We start from the raw sequence: 8,471 nt of genomic DNA on the forward strand, positions 1-8,471 counted from the left end.
CAAACACCTTGCCCTTGAGTGTATAGCACACTTTACTGTCATTTTCTTCTGAGAAATGGAGATTGTTGCACTTTCCCCAAATTTACCTTCATTCTCAGCCTCTCCTTGTCATTGTAATCCCAGAAAAGATACAATGGGGAAAAAGGGGAGAAAGAAGGGGGGATGTAATTTGATGCTACATTCTGAAACAATACACATATTTGAGACGCATGAATATTCTTTAATAATATTTTTATTAAATGATAAATTGCCAGGCAGGCAAGGGGTCCAGGATCAAGCCCTGGTCTCAATATGCCAGAGTCTAAGGTGACTATGTTTGGTTTCTGCAGGGGCCTGCCATGGAGGCAGGCCAGGGAGGGAGGAGTCGGTGGTTCTAATCATTGGAGGGTGTTGGGGGTGGAGTCAGGGTAACACATCTGTAGTAGGCCTGGAGAACAAACCTGGCAGCTGGGACATGACTGGGAAAGCACTTGAGGACCTGGGTGGGGGCCGACATTCGTTTGCACTGGCGCCGGGAGGGTGGTCTGCCCCCTGTGGGTGGTGCTCAGGTTTAAAGCTCCTCCTTGGGGCCACTGCCATCACCATGTCTCTGGTTTCTTGCTTGACCTGGAAAAAAGAAATTGAACCAGAGAGAGAGAAGGGCACAGGAAAAGAGACAAGGAGAACAGTGTGAAAGTGAGAAAAAGGAGACAGAGGGTAAAAGAAGTCAATGCAGGGAGGCACGTGCTTTGACAAGTGGAATCTTTTTGGTAGACACTTAAGCAGCAAGAGCCACTTTTGGTCCTGGACAAGCTTATTACACATCCACAGTTGATGAGCTCTCAAGGGCCAATGACAAGTATTCAGATACCCAGTGGGTCAGGGAAATGGCGTTTGCCAACTCTACTGACTACAGACCCTGCCTCTAAACTGATTTGGTGCCCTCTTTCTGCAAATCAATTTCTCAAACTTTCTGGGAGCCGGTTATTTCTCAGTGGAGCAGACTACGATGAACCAGTGCTAGGGAACAGGTCTTCTGGGGAGGGACTGAAATGCAGAAAAAATTTTGGTGGCCTGGGCTGGATTCAGGAGATGGGAGGAGGGAAGGGCTGGGGAGAAAGAATCTGGGGAAAAGGAAAGGAGAGAGGAGGAGGGGTGGGTGTGAGTGAAAGAGTTCCGCCCTCCTTACCCATGCTCACCTCTCGCTGCCAAATAATTATACTGTCTTCTTTTCAGGCTGCAGGAAATGGTGTTCTGGTATTCACTGGAAAAGCCCAACAGTCATTGTCAGCTTCTGAGGCATATGAATGGGGTATGGGGGGAGGCCTTGGTGTTCGTTGGGAAAACCGAGGGCAGCAAATGCAGGGCCCTCACTCTTACTATGGGAACACATCTCCGTTCAACTTGGTGAGAAGAGAATGAATGTTTCAAAAGGACCTTTTATCAGGAAACTACAGGAAAAAATCAGAACAATCCGTAAGTGGGGTTAAAGGGCATTCTTCATTCTCAATAGCTTTTTCCTCTCCGCCTAACCCTGTTTGAGTGGACAGTGGACCAAAATGTTTCCTCTATTTTTTTTTTTTTTTTAAGACAGGGTCTCACTCTGTCACCCAGGCTGGAGTGCAGTGGTGCAATCTCGGCTCACTGCAGCCTCCACCTCCCGGGTTCAAGCGATTCTCATGCCTCTGCCTCCCGAGTAGCCAAGTAGCTGGGATTACAGGCGCCCGCCACCACGCCTGACTAATCTTTGTACTTTTAGTAGAGACGGGGTCTCTCCATATTGGCCAGGCTGGTCTCGAACTCCTGTCCTCAAGTGATCTGCCCGCCTTGGCCTCCCAAAGTGCTGGGATTACAGGCATGAGCCTCCACGCTCAGTCATCCTTTATTTTTTGAGTTCACACTCAGAGGCCCTTCTGGTAAGCAACCACTTCCCTTCACCCTCCAAGCTTTCCCTTTGGCCGAAGGGCATCTCTCCTTCCTTCCTTTTGAGCATCCTCCTGGCTCTGGATCCTGGAAGTGCTTCTGTACTCTGGTCCTTTCCCTGACGTTCACAATTAACTACCTGTGGATAATCTGGGTTCTCCCGTTCTTGAGGCAGGGCGTCTTCCAAAATATCCAAAAGCAAAGGAGTCGAAAGATCATGGGGAATCAACCCTCTCCTTATGAAAAGGCAACTGAGCTCCAGGATGAGGAAGAGACTCGCCCAGGGTCACAGAGTGAGGGAACGGTAGGCGTGGGGGCAGAATACAGCCAGTGCAGCCTACCTAGCACTACTACTATTAACAAAACCCATTAGTAGGTGCTAGGCCTTTTCCCCTTCCCCGTCCAAAGGCTCTAACCTGCGTGTGGGTCTAGGCTGATGCTACCGTCCCCTCCCTATTCCCCATGCTTGTGACGCCCAGGCCGTGGCAGTGAGACCAGCAAGTGTGGGCATCAGGAACTTCTCCATTGGCTCAAATACCCGGGAGCGATTGGCCTGTCTTCCAACTTCCGTTTGTGTCAGGAATTGCTGCTCATTGGCCTAGCAGAAGTGATTGACGGGTCAATAGCCCAATGAATGATGAGCCTTGGAAGCGTGGTGGCAGTTACTAGTCAGTCCTTGCTTCGCGAGATCCTGGGGTAACGATTTTATTTTTTTCCGAAGTTGATTCAGCCATTTTTCACACTCAAAATCCAGCGTCTTCTCAGTAAAGGGTGTAAAGCAATTTTCTCCCCCAAAGAAAGTATGCGTTTGGGACTCTGAAAGTACAAACGAACTCTTCAAGAGAAAATAAGAGTGTCATATTGAATGAATCACTTAATAAAGGGGGTTTTGCTTTGCTAAACAGTTGGTGGGCAAGTGAGTGGGCAGGAGGGAGAGGAAAGGTGGCCAGGAACGGGGACAGAAGAGTCAGGCAGCAGAAGGCTGGAGTCAAAAGTGCTTATTGCAGTTCTTGTAACCTGTGTGAAATGCTGTGGCCATTCTTGGGGCCTGGATAGGTTCTGGGACCTGGGGAAAAGGATGGAGTCACTTCTGGGGACACTTAAGGTCCAGGAATTGGGGCTAAACTGGCAGTGGGGTGATGAGGCAGTGGTTGTGGTAAGAGCTGGCTTGGATGGTGAAAAGGGTAGCCTGGACCATGAGACAATTCCTGAGAGTAGCTAGTGATGGTCAGATAAAAGGAGTGGCCCATCCTTGAAGGGTGTAGTCACATAAGATGGGGCTCCTGGAAGAATGACAGTGGATCACCCCATAACTGGTTAGAAGATGGAGTTGGAGATAAAGAGAGATGAGACAGGGAGTTGAGACATGGAAAGTTTGACAAAGGAGAGAGAGTGTCGCAAGGACTGAGAGCTGGAGTCCCAGAAAAGCTGAGCAAACCATGCTTGGTACATAGTTGTCACTCAGTAAGTGCTAGCTATTATTATTGCTCCCTTTGGGAGGGGAGGGAGGGGTTAAGTCTGGTAGTTCAAAGACAGTAGGAGGAAGTGAGTGGAGAACCAAAAGAGTGCCAGGAAAATAGGCCATTCTAGTTGTCCGTTTCTCTCCCCACTGTGATTATGAGAATTGCAGAAGCCACTCCTCCATTGGGGGAATGAGAGGGAAGAATTGAACTAAAGAGAGGGTGCTAGTATGTTCTGCAGCTGGAAACCCAAAGGATGGGAAGTAGGAATGGGGAGAGGCTGCCCTTCCAAGTGTCTTCCATAGAGCTTGTTAGAAGTGAGGTGAAAGAGGAGGGAACAGGTGAGAAGTAGAATGGATTGTGGCATGGTTAGGCCCTGGGTGAACCTTGTACGTTATACATAACCGTTGTTGTGATTGCTGGGGTGGGGTCGTGGGGAGGAGCCCCCCTAGTTGTCTCTCTTGGGAAAAGAGAATGGTGATGAGATTCAAGACTCCATTGGAAATTCCCAACAATCATTGCCATAAATGTCAACTGACTCAGGGACCACACATTTCTGAGGGAAGAGAGGAAAAGACTCTTCTAAATTTTCTATTTGACAAGCAGGGTGTGTACCAACTGAGGCTCCTAAATAGAGAGTGCATAGTACAGTTCATGAAGGTTCTGAACAGAAAAAATGAAACTCCTGATGTCAATACTCCATTTCCCTTGACCTTCCTACTCTCACTAGCGTGTGCTCTCTTTTTAGCAAGTCATTGAATGATTGGCATTAGTTGGGAGGAGTGCAGACTGCACAGCTCTGAGGTAGCTAAGAGAAGGTGATGTTGAAGGAAGAGCAGAGTGCTTTTGATTTTAAATATGTATCTGTGGGGAACCAACAAGCTCTCTTTGAGCAACAGTTGAAATGCAAAGCCATCTGGACTAGCCTACGACCTAAGGAACTCTCTTCTATAATGTCTGGGGGAAAAGCAAGTAGGGAGAGTGGAAGATAAGGTAGGCCAGAGAGAGGGGAGACACAGAGAAGACAGAGACAAGATGGAGAGATCAGTGACAGCAGAGGCTGAGGCTGGACCGAGAGGGTTATGAGAGACAGCCCTGGAATGAGCTAGTTAACTTACTTGCCAAATCTTCAAAGTCTTTTCTATTTCTATTTCCACTGACTATGGTTCTCCTAATTTACAAAGGAAATTTATACAGTCTTCCATGATTCCAGAAACGTTTGCATTTACTGACTTCTACCCACTTTATGTAAACTGTTCAGAATTTTGTTGAGGTTCTCAGGAAACTCCTGATGATCTTGCTCATGGTGTTCAGATCTGGCTGGGGCAGATGAGCTAGGCAGTGGGGTGCTTGTGGGAGCCAAAGTTTGGAAGTTGGTTTCTGGAAGGTGCTCTCATTTCTTGTCTCCATGGATCGAGGGCTAAATAAGCCATTGGATAGGAATGGAGTGGAGTGGAGTGAGTCTCACTAGCATGCTGGGAGGTGGCATGGACTGTGGCATCACAGTTGAGGTGCTAAGGTGGAGATAATAGCATCATGATAGAGGCTGTTGGCCTTGCAGTAGAGAGAACCTGATGGAGCATGGTAGTGGGGAGTGAGGGTAAACTGGCCCTCAATGAGGGCTAGTTTCTGATTATCGTGGATGTTTTACTCATAGTCAGTGACTAGAAGTGTTTCTGATAATCTGAGTAAGGTCGTAGGCAAGGGGCTGGGAAGAAAGTAGGGCCTGGGTAAGGAGGGCACAGGTACTGAGCAGGGCCCTGAAGCCAACTGTTGCTAGTCTGGAAAAGTACTCTCCTCTCACCCCAGAAGGAAATCAAATAGGCCTGACAGGGTCATGGGCAGAGTCAGAAATGGAGAATAGGAAATAAACAGATGATGGCGAGAGAGGCAAACGAGTGTGATGGAGAATCATGAGAGATGGCAGGCCATTGAGCTGACTCTTCAGGTCATCTAAGGATGTCTCTTTTTGCTCCTATTTCCCCCTGAGATGATTCTAATAAAACACCAAGGGTGATTAAAATGGATCCAGGGTTTGGGGCTTCAGAAAATGGCCTTTTTCATTTATGGTACTGACTTCCACTAAACCATCTCCATGTGTGGAAGCTTGTATGCAACAGAACATGGGTTTTCAGCTTGGAAGGGTAAATGACTCTCCTGTGCGGTGGCCTTGTCTTAGTGACGCCAAATATGGGAAATGTCCAGGAGGAGGGAGTTATTGACACACTGGAAGTTAGTTATCCCCTGATTTCATGAACTTTATCTCCTAGTTCTTCCCTCTGCCGGTGGGAAGTGGTGACAGGGTCTGATGGTCACCAGGAGGCTTTGAGGAGGTTGGCGAGAAGGCAGGCAGGCAGAGAAACCCAGCTGATGGCAGGGCGGCAGGTGGGTGCATGAGTCCTCTACCTCCTTCTGCCCCTCCTGGGTTGTGTTCTGTAGCTGGACCTTCTGTGAGATTCAACTTCCTGTCCTTCCCAGCCCCCTAGGCCTGTCACCTGTCTTGTGTCTTGCAGTAAAGTGAAGAGCAGGGAGCAGGAGAGGGGGAAAGAACAGGAGAGAGAGGGATGGGGAGAAACCGAACCAAGGTGATACATGCAGAGACAGAAAGACAGATCTACTGAACAGTGACGCCGCCTCTACGTCTCTTCTGTTGCTTTTCTTCATAATGATTATGCTCATTTTCCAGGGATCTTTGTGTCCTCCATCAAGGATTTAGAGCCCAAGCATCACACTTCCTGAGCTAAACTTGCCCAACTTGCATGTGGTGCCCTTACTTGCTAAAATGTAGGTACCTCAGCTTATGAAGAGTTGAAGTGATTCAGAGACAAGGGGTTTGCACTAGGTCCTAGACAATGTGAGGGCACTTCTGAGAGGTAAACACTGCCAGCTGCCCACTTTCCCTTCCACGTGGGCAAACACAGGAAAAGGAGGGGAGGGGAGAAAATGAGGAGTAGGAGGCAGGAAGGAATTGTGAGTCCTTACTCTCTCCAAATCTGCTGCAGTCGCCTAGTTGAGAGAGGGTAAAAGAGCATGGAGGAAGGTGGACAGGCCTGGATAGAAGAGGTGATGAAAATAAAATGGGAATGCCTGAGGGTGAGGTTGAAGAGGTGTCTCTGTGTCACTTTGCTCCTTGGGTAGTCGCGTTATGTAATGGTTAAGCCTGTCTCTAGGCACCAGAAATGAGATGAGACTCCTGATCACCATCTGAGTACCCTGAATTATTTCTTCTACTTGTGGCATAATTGGAACTTGATGCTTTTAAGATTCAGGAGTGAGGTTTTGGGTGAATTGTTTTCCTATTTAGGGATGGGAGGAATACCTTCTAATGTGTTGTAAGATTCAAAGGAAGCTGAAACTCCCCATCCTATACTATTGCCCTTCCTTGATCCCAGTCCTCTGTTCTTCCTCCAAAATCCCCTCTGATGAGATACATGTAACAGGCAGGAGGGAAGAGGCTGCAAAGTTGTCTGCCAGCATTATTGCCATGGGAGTGAGCACACCGCTTTGCACCACAGCAGCCTAGGACAAGACTGGAATTTTTCAAAACAAACTTTTACAGGGAAACAAAGGTTAAAAGCAAATAAAATAAGATGGTGTGAAAAAATTAGAGCCAACGGGGCTTTTGACTGGCTGGCAACCTGGCGTGATACTAAACTTTGCCGTCAGCTGTTTGGCTCTATTGGATTCCCCCACCCCTTCTCATCTTGGTCTTGTGGAAGTGGATTCCTTGCAGAGCCCTGGGGTCATCTCCTCCACTCTTTGGTCACTGTAGGTAGGGCAGGGCTTTCTCTGTCTCACCTCCTGTCTCTTTCCTCTGTTTTGTGGTCTTGCACTCTGGCCCAGATCTCTTCTCTTGGTTGAGTAGTTGGGGTGTAAAGCCTTGTTATTCCCTAGTTTTAACCTGTGTAGGGGCCATTTTGGGGGTGGGGTGAGGAGTTAGGCTGTACACAGAGATGTTAGGTCATTAGCAAAGGAAATAAAATACTGTTCGAGGCTCATGTTTCTTCTCTGTTCCCCTTTTGGAGACTCCTAAAATGTCCCCTCCCCTGTCTTCCCTGTCCTTGCAATGGTTACAGAATCCAGTCTTTACAATTTTACAAAATTAATACTAAAAATACATTACTGCTGAAAGGAATTTTTCTCAAAGGAAAATAAGGCTCATTTCTTCACAGAGAAGACAAAGCTGGAGCCTAATAATATACACTAAACCTCAAAGAAAATGTGAACACACTGAACATTTAACCTAAAAGTATATGTTAGGTATGTTAATATGATATACAAATAAAAGAGTTAATTCATGCAAATGCTAAAATGGTAGGCAGGCCGGTGGGAGGAGAGCGGGCAGGGCGGGGCTGCCTTAGCCAGCTCTGGGGTCTAGCGGTCTCAGCAGGTATCTCCTTCGATGTTGGCAGGCTTATGGATGTGTGGCCTTGGCCTCAGGGGGCCTTCCAGGGCAATAGGTGAGGGATGTGGGTGGCAGAGCCTGAAGTCTGAGTGACTCCAGGCAGGCTAAGATACTCTGTGATGGGGTGCCTGATGGGGGTCAGTGAGCCTCAGGAAGCCTTGGGGGTGACACTGAAGGTGACTCGGGATAGGAGCAAATGTGTTGCAAAGGCAAATTCCTGGGAGCAGAGAGAGGAAGGCTGGGAAATGATGCAGCTCTTGAAGTAAACTGTCTGTGTCCTGGCTGGAGGCTGGAGTCGTGGGGGAACCATGGCCACCCTAGAAGGCCCCGCTGGAGGCCCCATTATAACAGCCCTGTGGCGCACACCTCAGAGGCCAAGGCAGTTTCTTGCCAGGTCACTGAGTCGTGGATGGAATGGGAGTCATGATGGTGGCATGGGGGTAATTTACTAAAGAAATACATTATGTTCCTGGGTATGTGTACCTTTTTAGGGAGGACGAACGAGGAATAAGACTCTTGTCTGTGCCTGATCCCGTGGGGTGTTGGAGGAAAGGGCACTTTGGCACCACATTCTCTTTCTCTAGTTCTCCAGGGGGCCAAGCTCTTCCCCCCACCAGCTGGCTCCTCTCTGATATTGGGTTAGATGAGGTTAATTGACCAGCAAGGGAAGGCAGTGAGGAAAAAGACTGCTTCATTGAGGAACA

At 48.2% G+C, this 8,471-nt stretch overlaps 1 long non-coding RNA gene across 2 annotated transcripts; it reads right to left on the reverse strand.

The window, feature by feature from the left end:
* Positions 1-212: 212 nt before the first annotated feature.
* LOC108519269 (uncharacterized) lies at positions 213-2,462 on the reverse strand. Of its 2 annotated transcripts, none has more exons than XR_001882593.1 (3): positions 2,319-2,462; positions 1,179-1,430; positions 213-606 (listed from the first exon to the last, which is right to left on the reverse strand). It is a non-coding gene; the product is annotated as an uncharacterized LOC108519269 (long non-coding RNA). The 2 variants fall into 2 exon arrangements; XR_001882594.1 differs by having other exon boundaries at positions 219-606; positions 1,179-1,243; positions 2,319-2,451.
* Positions 2,463-8,471: the final 6,009 nt, after the last annotated feature.

This window comes from Rhinopithecus bieti, unplaced genomic scaffold (genome assembly GCF_001698545.2).
Source record: "Rhinopithecus bieti isolate Rb0 unplaced genomic scaffold, ASM169854v2 scaffold_46101, whole genome shotgun sequence".
Lineage (NCBI taxonomy): Eukaryota > Metazoa > Chordata > Mammalia > Primates > Cercopithecidae > Rhinopithecus > Rhinopithecus bieti.